The following is an 18646-nucleotide window of genomic DNA, read 5'->3' on the forward strand; positions in this document are numbered from 1 at the left end:
AAACGTAACACTCGAAGCACCAAAACAACTTTAGCTTAATGAAGTTGCAGTCTCGCTGCTCAAAACTCAATTTAAGAGTTTGTTTGTGTTTATGCAGGCCTATCCGGCTGTGACTGACACAGCCTACAAGAAAAAATTGCTCCATTTTTAATCAGATCCTACAGCATAGTATGTTTACTTTAAAATATTTTATCTCCTGCTCTGTTATTGGAACTTTAATCACACACAGGAGGCTGTGTTAGGCTCTATCAGACAATTGACAGTGGAGGGTGTGAGAAATTATAAATTAAACAAATTGTGCAATAAGGGAAGCTAAATGTATAGTCTTTTTCAGTGTATAAGTCACAGTCTGGTTTGGTGTGTCTAGGGCTACATAAACAAAGTTATTTAACTCCAAAATTGGATAGAGTGGGAGGTTAGAGGGTGTAGTGTGGGGCTAGAAGCAGTAGTGGTGGGTTAGGAGCAGTAGTGGGAGTTAGGGAATGTAGATGGGTGTTAGGGTATGTTGTAGGGAGTTAGGGAATGTAGTGGGGGTTAGAGGCTGTATTGGGGGGTTAGGGAGTGTAGTTGGGGTAAGATGATATAGTAGGGGCTAGGGGGCCAACTTGGATAGTGCAATGTTGGGGGGCCTTTAGGCTGTAGTGGGGGGCAGGGCCAACTTGGATAGTGCAATCCTCTGATCTCCCCTGCCAGCCTCGGCTCATGGCCATCACAGCTCACTGGATATTTGCTGGATGACCAGTCTGGGTTTGGTGGGGGAGAGGCTGTAGTGGAGGGTTAGGTGATCTAGTGGGGTAGATATGGGATTTAATAAAATAAAAACATAAAACAAAATGCAGTTTCCTCCCCCCTCCCTGGGGCTTACCTTTGGCAAGGGATGAGGGAATCCTGACACCTGATGTTTTGGTGGGAGGTGCAGTTTGTACACTCTCCATGACCAAAGCTTACCTGGAAGAGGCTCAACAAAGCCTCAACACTGTTCATAGCCGCACTGTGTGTGAAGCATGGAGCAGGGCATGATGTGTGTTATGTCCCTCCCTCTCCACACAGGTTCGGGCATGAATACTGAGCCTCAACTGAGGGAGGTTGCTGCTGCTTGGCCATGCTACTGTAAGGAGGAGAAGATAATAATATTTTATACCAGGGGTTCTTCACAGAACCACCCGGGTCTCCAGGCCTGGTCAGCCCCCATCGCTGACGCCCCCTCTTACTTCGGCTCCCTGGTAGTGGGCGTGGTGCACCTTGTGCACCCACCCAGGATAAGCCCTTCATGTGTGAATAATTACCAACTACAAAAAAGTTGTCTAGTCATGAGTTCTGGATTTGCGGGAACCAGATCTCAGTTCTACGGTATCTTTGCTGGAAAAGCTCTGTATAAGATAAATATACGGAAAGGTATCTGGTAAAAATAAAAACATACTTCAAAGAACATATTACATGTCAGGAGTCCATCCCATTCAGAACTCACACTCAATAAACACATGTACAATTATTGTATTAGAATTAAAATGTACAATCAAAACTTCCTTCTCCCCTTGTGTACCTCTTTTTGTTGGTGTTCCTCAAGTCTACATATTGGGATCTATCTCTTGGTGACCTTATATCATCCTACGGCTTTCAATATCACCTGTATGCTGATAATACCCATATCTACTGCTCCTCACCTGATTACTCTTTCCATCTGCTGGAACATGCCACTGACTGCCTTTCCTCTTCTTCTGACTGAATGTCTCATTGATTCCCGAAACTCAACCTCTCCAAGACCAAACTCATTTTCTTTCCTCCCTCTAAGGCTATGTCTGTGCCTGTTTTCCTTCAGATCATAACCTCTGTCCAACAAGCATGTTGCCTTATTGTGCTCTTTGACCACAACCTCTACTTCAACAATTACATAAAATCTATTGCCAAATCCTGTTGCTTTCACCTTAAATAATAGTTTCTAACTCAGGATGCAAGTAAGACTCTTGTCCATGCTCCTGTTGTTTCCCACCTTCGGCATGGTAACCCTCTGCTTGTCAGATGTAAAAGTGCCCAAATTGCCTGTCTACAGTCCATACAGAATGCCTTTACAGGACTTATTTTCAGTCCAGGAATTCTCACACCTCACTGCTCTATCGGTCTCTACATTACTTCCTGTTTCATTTAGTATTCGATTCACAAAACTCTCCATAGCTCTCCATAGCATGGTTACATCTTATCCCTCATTAGCATTTATGCTCCAGCATGGCCTTTTCGCTCTGCTGACGATCTGTTACTGCCCTGTTCATATATTCGCACTCCAGATTCCCACCTGCAGGACTACTCCAGGGTTGCTAACATCATATGGAATGCCCTTCTCCTTGTCTCTGCAGTCCTTCAAAATATCCCTAAAAATACAATTCTTTAGAGATACATATCAGCTCTCCCCAAAGCTCCTCACCCTCTTTAACTTTCCTGCTGTCTCCCATCTACTGTGTTCCCTCCTCCCAAACACTAGACATGTGCAATTCGTTTCGGTCCGAATATGAATTCGGACGAATTTCGGGCAATTCGGACATTTGGGTACTTCCGAATGTCCGAAGTGCTGAATTGCCAAGGTCCCGAAGTTCCGAAATTACCGAATTTCCGAAGTGCCAAAGTTCCGAAGTGCTGAAGTGCCGAAGTTGCCGAAGTTCCGAAGTGTCAAAGTGCCGAAGTGCCGAAGTTCCGAAGCACAGTATTGCCTAAGTACTAATATACTTACCCAGTAAAAGAAGAAGAATGTTACATTGTATACAATTTTAAATAAAAAGTATACAAACATAGCCAGGATTCTGCTGTAAGCATTTGCAACACTTACAACAATCAAGTAACATACATTCATATAAAATGTAAGTTACTTAGCCAATCAATGTAATGACAGGAATGAATAAGTAGATAATTCTCTTATTCCCACGGTATTAGGGAGCTATCTACTAAAAGGCTGAAAGACCTAAATTGGTCTTTCAGCCAAATTTATTAATACTTAGTAAAGATTACTTAGTATTAGTAAATTATACCCCTACTCGCTATACCGCGAGTAGGGGCATGTCTATTAAACAGTGAGCAGCCTATGGCTACCCCTCCCAAGCCCCCACCCGCGAAGCGCGAGTGGGGGCTTTTAAACTAAAGGGGGGACCTATTGCTCACCCCCCGGGCCCCACCCCTGAACGGCGAGTGGGGACCCTAGTGTAAAATGTAAAATAATGGGGGGGGCCTATTGTCCTCCCCCCCTGGCCCCCACGACTCATAACTCTCTGATTGGTTACTTAATCCACCAGAGAGTTATGAGTCAAATTACACAGCGTGGGAAAATTCCAAAGAACTTTCCCACGCTGTGTAAAATGACACAGAGCACTCTAATTGGTGGATTTCAAACCAACCAATCAGAGTGCTGTGACAGGTAAATGTAGAGACTTATATAAGTCTTCCCCCGCCCTGCAGAGCTCTGCGCGGAGCCCTCGCCGGGTGAAGATGGATTATTTTTGTATTTTTTGTATTTTTTTATTGCGTCGGTTATTATGGATTTTTATTTGGCCTTTTTTTGGCTGAAAAAAGAAGATTTTAGAAGAAAGAAAACATTGAATGGTAAGTTTTATTTTTTTTTACAGGTACCCGGTTAAAGGCCCCCACCTCATTATTTTTAGGGTGAGGGGGGTAGGTAGGGAGTTAATTTTTTTTGGGGGGGGAGGGGGTGACTAGGTGTGGGGACCCCTAGTCACCTGGGGGGGTAACATTTTTTTAGGGCCCCCACCCGCCGCTCAGGGGTGGGGGCCGGGGAGAGGACAATAGGTCCCCCCTATTGGTATTTAGGGCCCCCACCCGCCGCTCAGTGGTGGGGGCCAGGGGGGAGGACATTAGGTCCCCCACCTTATTAGTATTTAGGGCCCCCACCCACCGCTCAGGGGTAGGGGCCAGGGGGGAGGACATTAGGTCCCCCCTTATTAGTATTTAGGGCCCCCACCCGCCGCTCAGGGGTGGGGGCCAGGCGGGTGGACATTAGGTCCCCCCCTTTTTTAGTATTTAGGGCCCCCACCCACCGCTCAGGGGTGGGGGCTAGGGGGAGGACATTAGGTCCCCCCCTTATTTTACTGTAGGGCCCCCACCTGCCACTCAGGGGTTGGGGCCATAGTTATTAAATACATAAGGTCCCCCCTTATAAGTATTTAGGGCCCCCACCCACCGCTTAGGGGTGGGGGCCAGGGGGGAGGACAATAGGTCCCACCATCATTTTACTTTAGGGCCCCCACCCGCCGCTTTTTTTTTATTTTAATTCTTTTAACAGTGAGCAGCCAAAGGCTGCAAGAGAAGTCTCGAAGTGCCGAAATCCCCAAATTCCGAAATGCTGAAGTTCCCAAATTCCGAAGTGTCGAAGTGCCGAAGTTACCGAATTTCCGAAGTGTCGAAGTGCCGAGGTGCCGAAGTTCCGAAGTGCTGAAGTGCCGAAGTTTTGAAGTTGCCAAAGTTCTGAAGTGTTGAAGTCCCGAATTGCGAAAGTCCAGAATTTTGGAATACCAAACCGAACGAAAATATTCCCCATGCACATGCCTACCAAACACCCCTCTCATTCTCGGGTACATACTGATCACTTGGTTCCCTTACTTCCCTATGTGTATTTGTCCCTCATCCCTTTAGGTTGTCATCTCGTTTTGGCAGGGCCCTTTCATCTACTGTTCCCATAAGTCGCACATGTTCTATTAGAATTACATGTTTGTCGTGTTTACTTATTGTACAGTGCTGTGAAATATGTTGGAACTATATAAGTAACTATATAAGTTCTCAGTGGTCTTATATGCTCCCAACTTGCGCCATTACAGTCCATAATGAATGCGTCAGCGAGGCTCATCTTCCTGCCCGCCCGCACCTTCCATACCTCACCCTTCTGTCAGTCCCTACACTGGCTTCCTATAAAATATAGAGCTCAATTTAAAATTCAGCTACATAATGCTGCTCCCACCTATCTATCTATCTATCCTCCCTTATACACAAGTATGTCCCGTCTAGGCCCTTACGATCTGCTGAAGACACACGTCTATCTTCTGTCCGTACTCCCACCTCTGATGCTCGCCTTCAAGATTTATCGAGGGCTGCACCATTCCTGTGGAACTCGCTTCCCTCCTCTGTTAGATGCTCACCCAGTCTCCACTCCTTCAAAAAATCGTTAAAAACCCACTTCTTCATAAAAGCGTATCAATTAGACTGTTAATAGCTCCTGACTGATTCCTCTTCTGCAACTGTCACTAGTCTAATACTATCCTTACCTTTTTGTGTCATTTTACCCCACTCCCTCTAGCATGCAAGCTCATTGAGCAGGGCCCTCAACCCCTCTGTTCCTGTGTGTCCAACTTGTCTGGTTACAACTACATGTCTGTTCGTCCACCCATTGTAAAGCGCTGCGGAATTTGATGGCGCTATATAAATATCATAATAATAATAACTAGAAAAGCTACAATTTCTGGGGAAATTGTGTGAAGTGTTCTTGCCTCCACCAGTAAAAGCCGTTTCACACCACACATAGGCAGCTACAGGAATATTGAGGTTTTCTTGGAAGCAGTCAAATTCGAAATCGAAAGCATTAAAAACAGTGATCTCGACTTTCAGCCCAATATGAATTTGACCAAACTTGAGGGGAAGGCTTTACAATCACTTAGAGAGGATAGGGAGACAATCATAAAACCAGCAGACAAGGGCAGCAATATTGTAATGATGAAGTCAGCTAATTACATCAAAATGGCCCTTAAAATCCTGGATGATAGGGAAACCTATAGAATACTCTCTACGGACCCTACAAACTCCTTTTTGGAGGAGTATAAACGGATTTTGGATAAGGGACGCAGTAGAGGTCTGCTATCCAGGGAAGAATACGAATTCATTCTTAATAAGAACCCTAGGACAGCGACTTTCTACTGCCTACCTAAAATCCACAAAAATAAACTAGACCCACCAGGACGCCCAATTGTCTCTGGCAATGATTGTCTCACACAAAACGGGAGTATTTATTTGGACCAGATTTTACGCCCTTTTGTCGAGTCACTGCCATCCTTCATTCAGGACACAAAACAGACTTTGGCTCTCCTCTCTAATCTCACTCTTCCAGAACCTGTAAACCTATGTAGCTTGGATGTAGAGGCTCTTTATTCCTCCATACCCCATGAGGGGGGCTTACAACATGTCCAATACTACTTGGAAAAAAGAGGCGTTAACCTCTCTACTCATTCTGAGTTCACATTGGAACTACTTAGATTTGTTTTGACGCACAACTACTTTCTTTTTAATGACAAATTCTATCACCAGGTGCAGGGCACTGCGATGGGGACAGCTTGTGCCCCATCATATGCAAACCTGCACCTGGGGTGGTGGGAGGAAGTAGTCATTAAATCAACCAGACTTTTACCCTTTGCCCCCCTGATACATCTTTGGGCTAGGTATATAGATGACATCTTAATAGTTTGGAAAGGCACAATTGATGAATTCAATCAGTTTGTAGCCCTCCTAAATGAGAATGTCCACAATCTGAGATTTACTTCCGAGTTTGGAGGAAAAACCCTCAATTTCCTGGATCTGACTGTCTCGATTGAGAACCAACTGCTTCAAACTACACTTTTTAAAAAACCAACTGCCTCAAACTGTCTTCTATATTGGGACAGTTTTCACCCTAAACCCCTCAAACAAGGCATCCCCATAGGCCAATACCTTAGGGCACGCAGAAATTGCAGTTCTTTGCAGGAGTTTAAGACTCAGGCTGACATCCTGAGATCACAATTCAAGGACAAAGGCTACCCCAATCGGTGCCTAAAGAGAGCCTATAGACGAGCCTTGGAGTCTGAGAGAGAGACCCTCTTGAGTGCGAGTCAACCTACACCACCTGCCATCTCCAGCCCCCGTTTGATCGCAACCTATGACGCTGGCTGGAACAAAGTGAAATCCGGAATACAAAAATTCTGGCCACTCCTAACAGGGGATGTGCATCTTAAAAAGATTTTGGGTCCAAGAGTAGACATGACGGCACGTAGAGGCAAGAACCTAAGAGATCTCTTGGTCCCCAGCCATTTCCAACCAGTACGCTCGGGGATCAAAACATGGCTCCATAGACCCATCACTGGCACTTTCCAATGCGGGCGTTGTGTCGCCTGCAAATATATTAAACGAGACTCTAAGAAAGTGACCGATAGTGATAACAAACAGACCTTTAATGTTGCATCTTTTTTCAACTGCAACACCTCAGGTCTGGTATATCTACTCACTTGCGAATGCAACTGTAAATACGTAGGCAAAACCTTTCGCCCCTTTAAAGAAAGGATTAAGGAACACGTTAGATCACCCAAATTAACTATTGAAACGCCAATTGCTCGTCACCTAAGGGAACAACATTCAGGCAAATCACATGGTCTACGTTTCTGTGGCCTTGAACTGGTGAAACGGGACAAGAGGAAGGGTGACTACGATAGATTCCTCAGGCAACGTGAAAGCTTTTGGATATACAGGCTCAAGACTCTACAACCTAGGGGTTTAAATGAAGGGTTCTCATTTGCACCATTCATATAAATACATCACGGCATCTCACAAGGATCCCCTACAAAAAGGATAAGAAGGGCCTAAGAATAAATAGACCCATTATAAGTGATCCCTCCTTATGGCCACTATCAGAAAATCTGCGAATACCCAAATATCCGGGGTAGGACAGTCAAACGGAGTGATGATATTCACTTTACCACTACATCAAATTTATGACCCCTTCATGTGGTCACCATCTTAAACTCGAAAAAGGTCCAAAAACTTTATCCAATATCTACATACATGTATTACGGGATATGTCTCCCATACATATATGAACAGTTCACTGTCATTATATTTTTAAAGGCATTCTAACAATTTTTGCATATACATTTGTAGTATATAATTATATCTTCTCTATACATTATTTACTTTCTGGAATATACTTTATTCAGTTGTTTTAATTTGTTCAATTTATCTGTTCAATTGTTCATCCCTCTAAATATCTAGAGTTTCTGCATCTCCAACTCTTAATAGCATTTATGTTACTTTTCCTGCAGTAATAGGCTTCAATTTATCTCAAAATATGATACTTTCTACCATTGTCCCCCTTGGGACACTTTTTCTGGCATGCATCCAGGATCCTGGCAAACATAGGGTTAACTTTTTCGTTACCCCTTTGCCAGACGGCTGCTTATGCCATTCAAACATTTAGTCCCCGCCCACCGACCAATGCCGCTCGAGCGTGATGATGACGTCGGTAGCTTGAGGGGCGGGCTTATGTGCTTTAAAAATACGGCGGGCTTACTCATCCCGGTAAGCTCTTGACAAAGGCGCAAATCTAAGCGCCGAAACGCGCGTTGAGCCAGTACCGGGACCACTTGGTCCGAGATTTATTTAGGGATCTGTCTACTAAGTATTCAATACTATGGAAGCTTTCTCCTCGAATAAGATAGGAATGTGTGTTTAGTTAGTACGAGCCAGCACCGAGCTCGTTTAACAGACGTTAGCAGTAACAATAGGGAAGTCTATGCTTCTAAACTTTAGGATTCTATGTTTAGCCAGCACTTGCCTTATTTTGCTTACGCAGACTGTTTACCGGAGTTCATACCTAGACAGACGTTAGCAGTAACAATAGGGAAGTCTATGCCTCTAAACTTTAGGATTTTATGTTTAGCAAGCACCTGCCTTACTTTGCCTACGCAGACTGTTTACCGAAATTCATACCTAGAGGAAGCAGGGAGCTTTCCTTCAGTTTAAGCTCATGAATCTACCAGTTTTTTAGTTACTTGTTGGGCTATCTGACGGGGGGGTTATTTCCATCGCTCTATTTACCTTTCAAGACCAGAACTATACAGTAGGACTTGGGTCTGTTTGTTGCATTTTGAGCTATACATCCAAGCGATATAATAATATTAGGAGCCAAGGAAATTTTTTTACAGGCTCTTACATGGGATGCTTAGCTCTACCCTTTATATACAACATTAGGAAGCTCTACCCTCTATGCATAGTCAGTGGGCTATCAATATCAGGGGTCCACTTTCTATCATTTACTAAGGGGGAATCTATGCCGTATCTGGGGCTAGCCTTAGAGTGCCGTATATAACCATACATTGTTTAATACTCTATCGCCTTAGTATACCTTGTGAGGGGAGCCTTTTGTTTCCTACCCCCTCTAGCGACTTTGATACTTTGCAACTCTATTAGGGCAACACTACTGTCTGTCCCTAGATACATTAAAATAGCTACTCTTAGCGTCTGTAACTTTGTTGCAATTTATCTATTTATTTATTTGATAACAAGGTACATTGGGAGGTCACCTTTCGACAGAGGATCCCTACTCTGTCTGTATATACACATACTGTATATACACTGTTCTTTGCTTTTGTTTTAACTTTATATTTTGTCGTGTTTTTTCTTCCCTAGAAGGGACTAATAAAAATTTATTATTTTTCATATTTTTCGTATGTATGTTCCATACTGGCAATTCCTAGCCACTACTATGAACAAATCCATCCAGGGGTATTGAGACTGATGATTGGGAGGACCTGTTTGTAATCCCTTTTGTCAGCCTTTCTCTTTTCCATATTATGTCTTATGGGTTATGCCCGTTATACCCTGCAACCCCTACCAACTCCAGCGTAGGACTGTATCTATTCATTTATTTACTTTCTTCCACTGGCTGTTGTGTCATTTCTCTTGCCTCCACCAGTAGTCTACAACTGGAGTGGGCGGAGTAACTGTTATAATTTTTATAGTACATTTAATTGCAATGTTGTTGCACAGTTACATTAAAACATACATTTATAAAAACATTATCAGGTGTACAAAAGGCTTTGTCAATGACATCACTTGCTGCTGCAGCCTGGCACAGGTCAGAGTATTTTGGCGGTTGCCATCTTCAAACGGTCGTATTTTAAAACTATAAATCCTACAGCAAAGAGCTTTATATTGTGAGAATCACAAGACCAAGACCTACAGTTTGATGTATAGTATTAACAATGAAGGCACAGTCGCAGTTTAGAAATTGCCCTTCAAATGTGAGCTTTGCAGAGTGGAGTTTCAATGAATGTCAATGGACTGCGTGAGTTGCAAACAAATGGTCATATTGTTTTTTTTTTGAATTTGACAATTTTTATTTTACAGTCAAGGTTATGGGGTACAGAAGGCAAGATGGGATAGGGTTCTATGTATATTCACACTCATTATTTCAATAAAGTTATACGTAAGGGTAGGAGGGTACAGAAGGCAAGAGGGAGACAAGGGGGTTATTCACATATCCATGTTCAACTTTTCCCCATAAAGGGAACTTCCTGCCCAGGTGTTTACTAATATTGTCTATTAGTTTGTGCTAGGGCTATTATTGGTCGTAATTAATTTCTTAGTAAAGTAAACCATCCCTGTTTCTTTGTGCTGTGTTTCTTTGTGGTTCGGGCTGGTGTGGATTATAGGTGTAGGGCAGTCTTCATTATCTGTGGTGGACATGTAGGGTTCATAAGGTCGGGTTATAAGGGAGTTAAGTATGAGGCGTGTGGAGTCGGTGGTTGTGTGGTTACAGAGTTTGTGTGGTCATATCTATGTGTGTAGCCTCAGTGTAGGTGCTATGTGGGTGTGATGCGTGCGTGTTGTGTGTGTGTGTGCGAGCCAGTATGTGTATTGCTAGGTCGCCTCCTATCGGGGAGACTTTTCATTTGAGAGGGTTCCGTTGTCAATGTTTCAATGAGGGTCTGGTGGTTTGTTTCGGTCCCATAGATTCCATGCTTCAATCCAATAGGGATTCGTTCTGCTGGATTTCCGTGCCATTATTTCATACTTTTTGGATGTTTCTACTGCTGTGATGCATTGGGTGATCGTTGGGGCTTTAGATTGTTTCCAATGTCTACTAATAGTGGCAAGGGCCGCTATGCAAATGTGGTATAGAAGATATTTAGTGTGCGTGTGCTGCGTTGGAGGTAATAGTAATAGTAGGAATGTTTCTGGCGTGAGGGAGACACGTAGTTTGGTACAGTTCGATATTAATTCTAGGACTTGTGTCCAAAATTGCAGCAATGACGGGCAGTGCCACCAGATATGCAGAAAGGTACCTCGGTCTTTTTGACATCACCAGCATACATCTTTTGCCTTTGGGTAGCTGTGTTTGAGTGTTGTTGGGACTAGGTACCATCTATATAGAATTTTGCGGGAGAGTTCCATGTGTGTTGTGCATAGAGTAAGTTTTTTGTTAGCGTGAAATATGGTTCTCCATTGATCTTGTGTGAATTTATGACCAATGTCCCTTTCCCATGATTTTTGGAAGGAGGTCTGAGCCACCAGAGTTTCGGAGGTTGTGGAGGCATAGATCTGTGAGATGAGTTTCGTTGCCGGCTTGGCTTTAGTGCATATTTGTACTAATTTGGCCCAGTGTGGGTCTGTTGGTGTTGTGGTATGTTGTGGCCTGTTGAGATTGATCCATGATTGCATCTGGATGTAGGAGAAGATCGCTGTATTGGTTAACTTGTATTCTTCGCAGAGGTCTGAGAGGGGTTTAAGGTGGTTTCCTTGTAGTATTTGTGATAGTGTGTATATGCCATGTCTCTGCCAGAGTTTGTGATTAAAGTCTGGAATCAGTTGTCGTATTGTTTCAATCGGGGTCGCTGTTGAAAAGGGTAGTGTTATTCCTTTCTTTCGGCAGTAATCATCCCACACTGAGAGTGTTAGTTTGGTGGGAGGTAATAAGTCTGACTGTTTCGGTCTGAGGCTGTTTGGGATCCATGCTAGTGCTGGTAGGGAGATCCCCTTGGCATGATGTCTCTCCATTTCCTCCCAAGTCAAGGGGATTTGTCGGTGTGACGCTGCAATAAGTGGGGTCATGTTGGCTGCTTTGTAGTATTTCTCTATATCCGGTAGGCCCATTCCGCCCTGATCATGGGGCTTGTACATCGTGGTCATAGCCACTCTTGGCTTCTTGTAGTCCCATATATACTTGTTTATACTGCGTTGCAGGTCCTTTAAGTAGGTTTTGCTAAGTTTGAGTGGGAGCGAGCGGAATAAGTATTGGATTTTTGGCATGATCACCATTTTAACAGAGGCTATCCTGCCTGTCCACAATATATATTTCCCCTTCCAACTGTGCAGCCGAACCTTAATTTCTTTGTATAGTTTGGTATAGTTTGCTTTGAATAGAGTATTGGTCGATGGGGTGAAGTAAATTCCGAGGAATTTAACATGGTCATGTCTCCAGTCATATTTAAAGTTCTCCTGAAGGACCGATAGGGCTGGTTTCGGGATATGAATGCCTAGAGCTAGGGTTTTGGAGACATTCAGCTTATAGTATGAACATGCGCTGAAGCGGGATAGGATGTTGTGAAAATTGGGTAAGGATATGTGCGGCTGCTCCAATGTAAGCAGGATATCGTCCGCAAAAAGTGACATCTTGTATTCTTGGCCTTTGGATTTTATCCCATGTATATTCGGGTCGTTTCTGATTAGTTGTGTGAGGGGTTCAAGCGCCAGTATGTACAGTAGTGGGGAGAGTGGGCAACCCTGTCTAGATCCATTAGAGATGGTAAATGGTTTTGAGGCAAACCCACCGTTGGTTACCCTGGCTGTTGGTGTGGAGTATAGTGCCTGAATGGTGGCTAGGAACTGTGGTGGGAATTCGAATTTTCTAAGTACCGCATTCAGGAAGGGCCAGTGGAGCCTATCGAAGGCTTTTTCGGCATCAAGGGACAGCAGGACACTTGGGTTTCTGCTCTCTTGTATCGCATAGAGCAAGTCTAGGGTTTTCCTAGTGCCGTCTGTTCCCTGTCTGCCCCCGACAAACCCCACCTGGTCCTCCTGAATTAGTGAGGGTATAATTTGTGCTAGCCTGTTGGAGAAGATCTTTGCTATAATTTTAATGTCCGTATTTAGTAGGGAGATAGGGCGGAGGTTTTGGCTCCTGTTCGGGGGTTTCCCTGGCTTGGGAAGAGTGGCAACATGGGCCATCAGCATCTCTTGTGGTAGTTGCCCTACTTGTATGGCGTGATGGTAAACTTTTTGCAGGTAGGGAGCTAAGATTGGTGCGAATTGCTTGTAATAGGCATTGGTCATTCCGTCTGGGCCAGGGGATTTCCCTGGTGGGAGTGAGGTGATAGTGTCTATGATTTCTTGTATAGTGATCTGGTGTTGTATGTCGTCTTTTTGTGTGGTAGAAAGTGTTGGGAGTTCTACCGTTTGGAGAAAGTCCTCTATTTCCCTGAGAGTCGGTTGATGCAAGTTGGGGTCTAATTTGAGATTGTAGAGGGAGTGGTAGTAGTCTGCCATACAGTCATTAATGTCTTGCGGGTTATGTATCTTGTCTCCTGCGGTTGTGATCAGATGTGGTATTTTAGAGTTAGTCTGTTGTTTTTTAAGTAGGTTGGCTAAAAGTTTCCCTGCCCTGTTGCCTTGTGTATACGTTCTCAATTTCAGTTTTGCTATGGTATGGGACGTTTTTTGGAATGTCAATGTGTTGATTTGGTTGGTAATGGCCGCTATTTCTTTAGCTTGAGCCTCAGTAGGATTCAGCATGTGTGCAGAAGTGGTATCTCTCAGTTTCCGTAGTAGTTCCAAATGTTCCCTTTCACGTTTACGTTTTAGGTACGATGCCCGACTGATGAAATGGCCTCTCATGACTGTTTTATGAGCCTGCCATATTGAGAATATGGAGGCCGCTGTGTTGTCATTAGTCTCGAAGAAGTCTTCTAACTCAGACGTCATCGATGTTGTGAAGTCTTTGTCAAGGAGGAGGGATTCATTGAGGCGCCATGGTGGTTTTCCTCGGTGCAGGTAATTGTTGTTTAGTGTCATTGTCAGTGGGGCATGGTCAGACCATACTATGTTGCCTATAGAGCAATCTTCTATACGGGGAAGCAGGTTGCCTGAGGTTAGTATATGATCTATTCTTGAGTATGTTTTGTGCACTTGCGAGAAGAATGTATAGTTCCTGTCCGTAGGGTGTTTTGTTCTCCAGACGTCATATAAACTGTTTTCATGGATGAGTTTCGCAAATGCCTTATTGTTCGGGCCTAGTTTAAAGTGTTTGTCCGAAGTGCTTGGGGTTGTCGAATCCAAACGGGTGTCCATCGTAGGGTTATAGTCCCCACATAGGATTTGGGGGTCGTTCGTGTCATTTGGTAGTTTATGGAGGACCTTGTGGAGAAAGTTGCGTTGGTGGTCGTTGGGGCTGTACAAGCATGCTAGGATGTATGGGTGGTCATTGATTCTACAGTGTAAGATAAGGTATCGTCCCTGGGCATCTTTCTTAATTCGTAGAGTTTCTACAGTTAGTGAGTTATGAAATAGTATCGAAACACCTCTGGATTTAGAGGTGTGAGTTGCATGGTATTGCGTAGGGTATTCTCTGCGGGCGAAGTTAGGGACCCTGTTTGTTACGAAGTGCGTTTCTTGGACGCAAACCACATCTGCTTTGAGTTTTGTTATATCATCTAGTAGCATATGTCGTTTATGTGGCGTGTTAAGGCCTTTGGTATTATGTGAGTAGATTATCATGATTGGTAGTATTTGTTGTGGCGTGTGAGGGTTTTGTCTGTGAGTTCAGTAGTGTTGACTGGCTCTTGCTGGTGATTGTGGTGATGAGGGGGTACTGGTGGTGGTGGTGTGGGCGGGGTTGGGGTGTTAAAATAACGCGGGTACTATTTACAGAGACCGTACGGTCTGGCACGCTACTCGCGCCGTGGGGTTGAGGAACTAGAGCTTCCAAGTACGTGGCTAACGGGCTCTAGTATGTGTTTGATGCGGAGCTGAAACCATGTGTAATAAAATGATAATATAAACCTGATAGTATAACATAATAACATTAGAATATAACAGTAAACAACCTTGCGAGGTGGTAAGTAAACAGTAATATGTCCTTCAACATTATAGGTTAATTTAAATCTTGCATGTCCTATTCTTTTGAGTGTCGCAATTATACCCAGTTTCCCAAACTCCAGTGGCGGCCTACTGGCCCGCGGGTATCCCTTGGCGTCATGGGGTGGCAAGAGCGTAGGGGCCATTGATCTGCTCGTGCCCAAGGGTGTAGCGTTGTAACTGAGGGCGAGGTACATGCCTGTCAATATGGTATGGTAATCGGTGCATAGGTATCCTCCATTTGGGACCTCTTTGTTGAGCCCCTGGCTTTTTTTTAATTGTGATTAGCTAGTAAGCTAGGTGTTTTAGCGATATGAGCGTGCCTTTCGCAGTACTTATAAAGCAGATATATGTCTGTCTTGGATTTCTAAGCTTGGCATTCCCCTCTTTATATGTCCCCGCACACCTTACTTACAACGGTGGATTGCAATACAGTTACCTCGGGCCTAGGAAATAGTCTGGAGTGGGCAGCTCAAGCTATCGTCAGTGTGCCGCCTAGCCGGCCCCCCTACAGCAACCGGGCCTAACCCATGAGAGTCTGATGGGTCTCGGATGCTCGCAGGGGCACCAGGCAGGCGGCAAGTATACTTTAGTAGGGAGGACATGCTATATACGTGGCATAAAAACAGTATGCATATACATTTAAATAGCAACCTATTTGCAAAGGAACATTTGTGGTTAGTCATTGATACTTGCGGTAAGCGCCTTCGGCGCCTCCTGATAGTTATGTCAGTTCATGTTTGTTGGTCTGTGGAGACTGCGGTCGGTGGAAAGGGTGTCCTCAGGAGGCTCTCTCAGTAGACCCCACTTTTCCATGAGTTGCGTGCCTTCCTCTGGGGATGATATGGCAAACGTTTTCCCTTGTCTAGACAGGATCAGCTTCGTGGGGAAGCCCCATCTGTAATGTATTCCTTTGTTGCGGAGTATAGTGGTGATCTGGGTGTAGTCCTTTCTCCGACGTAGAGTAGCCGATGAGATATCCGCCATGAGGCGCACCGATGGGAAATCTTCGTGCGGAGCGTCCTTGCTGCGGTAGGAACGGAGGACCAGCTCCTTAATGTGGAAATAGTGAGCACGTCGGAGGACATCGCGTGGGATTGAGTCAGGTAAATTTTTGGGTTTCGCCACCCTGTGTATTCTGTCTATCAGGAGCATGTCCGCCGGAATTTCTGGGGCATAGGCCTTCATGAGGCCTCGTGCGTGTGCTTGCAGATCGTCTGGGAGGACTGATTCGGGTACTCCCCGGAGCCGTAAATTGTTTCTTCGAGCTCTGTCCTCGTGGTCCGCCATGCGCATTTCAATTATTTCCATTTTGCAGCTTAACTCCTGGAGATGCTGCGAAACTTCGGATTGTGTGGAGGCTAGCTCCTGGCATTGTTTTTCAACTACGGAGGTTCTGGCCGTGAGGTCCCTCACCTCCTTCTTTATCTGGTCTGCCGTCGTCTGCCATGTGGAGATCAATCTTGTTGTCATTGCTTCCATGGCCTGCTCGAATTTGCTTTGCGTTAAATAGTCCACAGACTTAGGATTCTCCGGCCTTGTCAGTGTCGGGCTGGGAGTGATGTCCTCCGCGCCCTCGTGTTCCGCCGTCCGCATAGTCTCTGCTGTAGGGGCGGTTTTGTTTCCGAAAAAGTTCAGTTTTTCTGCCTTGAGTGCAGCTTTCCTCGCTTTAGATGATGCCATCAGGTTTTGATCAAGTTATAGGTTTCAGCTCATTGAATATCGCAATTTAGCGGAGCCCTCGTGCCGGAGCAGAGATTCAGACGTCCATCTTGCTCGGCGGTTAGCCACGCCCCCAAATGGTCATATTGTGAAAACTATAAGGACTATGGCTTAGCTGTGGACATTTTTAGTGGCAGCAGGGATAGCTGAACGTTTTGATATAAGATTTGTGTAGATGGGCCTGAAAATGAGGGAGTGGTGGCAGTCTAGAAATCATGTCCTGATTTTTCAGCTTTTGCCAGCTCCCACTCTAGCTTTGCCATTCATTCCTATGGGACAAATTTCGCCACAAGAACGACGATATTCCGTGAACCATTCGGCGAAACGTTCCACAAAGTAATAGCAATCTGATCGGGAACAATCTGCACGTTTTGGTATATTTTTGTCTATGTAGTGTAAAAACTGTGGGAGGAGTTAGGGTGGCAAATTTGGCTATAATAATATATATGTGAGATAACATTAAGTGGTCTTGCTATGCAAGAACACTTAATAAAGACTGTAATTGCAACCTGTAGGATAGTATTTTTTAATTAATCTGTCATCGATTTTTAAAAGAAACATGCCAAACCACGAATGCCCTTCTGCTGACATGCTGTAGAGTAGACTTGTTTATTTGGTTTCATAAGAATTGCAATTCGTCTGAAGTCTGTAACTATCAAGCGCCATAAGGACATATCACACAACAAATAAAATGTGCAACAAATGATCAATTTTGTTTGATTTTTATTTTTATGTTCTACCCATTTAGCAAAAAAAGAAATGATTAATAAGCAAAAAGTTGACTGAGGACTAGGGCAGAGCGACTAAGAGCTGATTGTATTCACAGGTAAAGTGAGATGTGACCAATAGAGGTAAAAAAATAATCTATACCTTATACTTTTATCTATTACATAGTTAATAAATACATTAATACATTAAAGTTAATAAATACATAGGTTGTTTAATGCTTCTCCTTGTTTTTCTTCTTATTGTTACTTCTTACTTTATCTGTGAATCAAATGTTAGGAAAATGCTCATATCCAGCAATGTATATCTAATATCTGGATAATGTATACACTTTGCATTACATTGAATGCCTCATTTTTATACCCTTTTGCTTTGTCTGCAACTTTTTTCCCAAAGTGATTGCATGGTTGAAATTAGTTGGAACCGAAAGGCCACATGGATAAATTTCGCTCCACTCAAGCAAGCTTTTGTTTCTGAATGAACTAATTCAGCTAGATCTATTTTTTTTTTTACCTGCACAAGTCTACTGTAGAGGTTAACAGAGTGTCTCTGTTTCTTTGTCTTTTTTTTTCAAGAGAAATCAGCATTTTTATAAAACTTAGGTTGCATCCTTCCAGATGTCAATTGTCCGTCCGGCAGGGGGCTCTTACTTACTGAGTGCTCGGTAAAAGCAGAAGGCAATGATCCTCACAGAGAAGCACTGAATCTAAATTTTATGAGATCTATGAGAAGCATTCCACTGGCTCAGAGTAGCGATTGGCACTCATGTGCTGTAGGACCCCAGTGTCTCTTTGTTACAAGCATTGAATTAGTCCAGAAGTAAGGTTCTGGAGACCCTCTTGCAGCTGCATTAGAGGTAAATGAACTCTATTTTAAGGCAACAGTGGGTGGGGACAGAAATCTATAGCAACAATTCAACACTCCAGAGTTAGAAATAAATGCATTTATTTATAATGCTAGTATTCCTTTAATGAAATAATGTTCTCAGTGAGAATCACTAGGTTTCTGAAGGTCATCAACCTAACGCTAGCAATATATATACAGTATCTCACAAACACCCGGGCAGTGCTTAACCACGGAGCTGAGCAGTCGTATGGCTTTAGAGCTCCCGCAAACTAACTTTGAAAACTACCTGATTTGGGCAATAAAACCCAGCAAAAAACGCAGCAAATACCTGCCAAGAAGGGGAAATTCAGCATGGGTTGGAAGACCAAAAAAAAAGAAACCCGACAGGCCATGGCAAAGCCTGGATATTGGAGAGCTGTTGAGACAAGCACATGGAGCTGCTGGGCCCAAGATAGCCGACTATCCAGGGATGTACTCTGAGCTCTTTGAC

General features: G+C 44.0%; 1 protein-coding gene across 1 annotated transcript in view; it reads left to right on the plus strand.

Annotated features, from left to right (window-relative positions):
- SELENON (selenoprotein N) overlaps positions 1–18646 on the plus strand; it is a 322589-nt gene that overhangs the window by 295482 nt on the left and 8461 nt on the right. The gene's annotated exons all lie outside the window — the stretch shown is intronic.

Source organism: Pelobates fuscus, chromosome 4, assembly GCF_036172605.1.
Source record: "Pelobates fuscus isolate aPelFus1 chromosome 4, aPelFus1.pri, whole genome shotgun sequence".
NCBI lineage: Eukaryota > Metazoa > Chordata > Amphibia > Anura > Pelobatidae > Pelobates > Pelobates fuscus.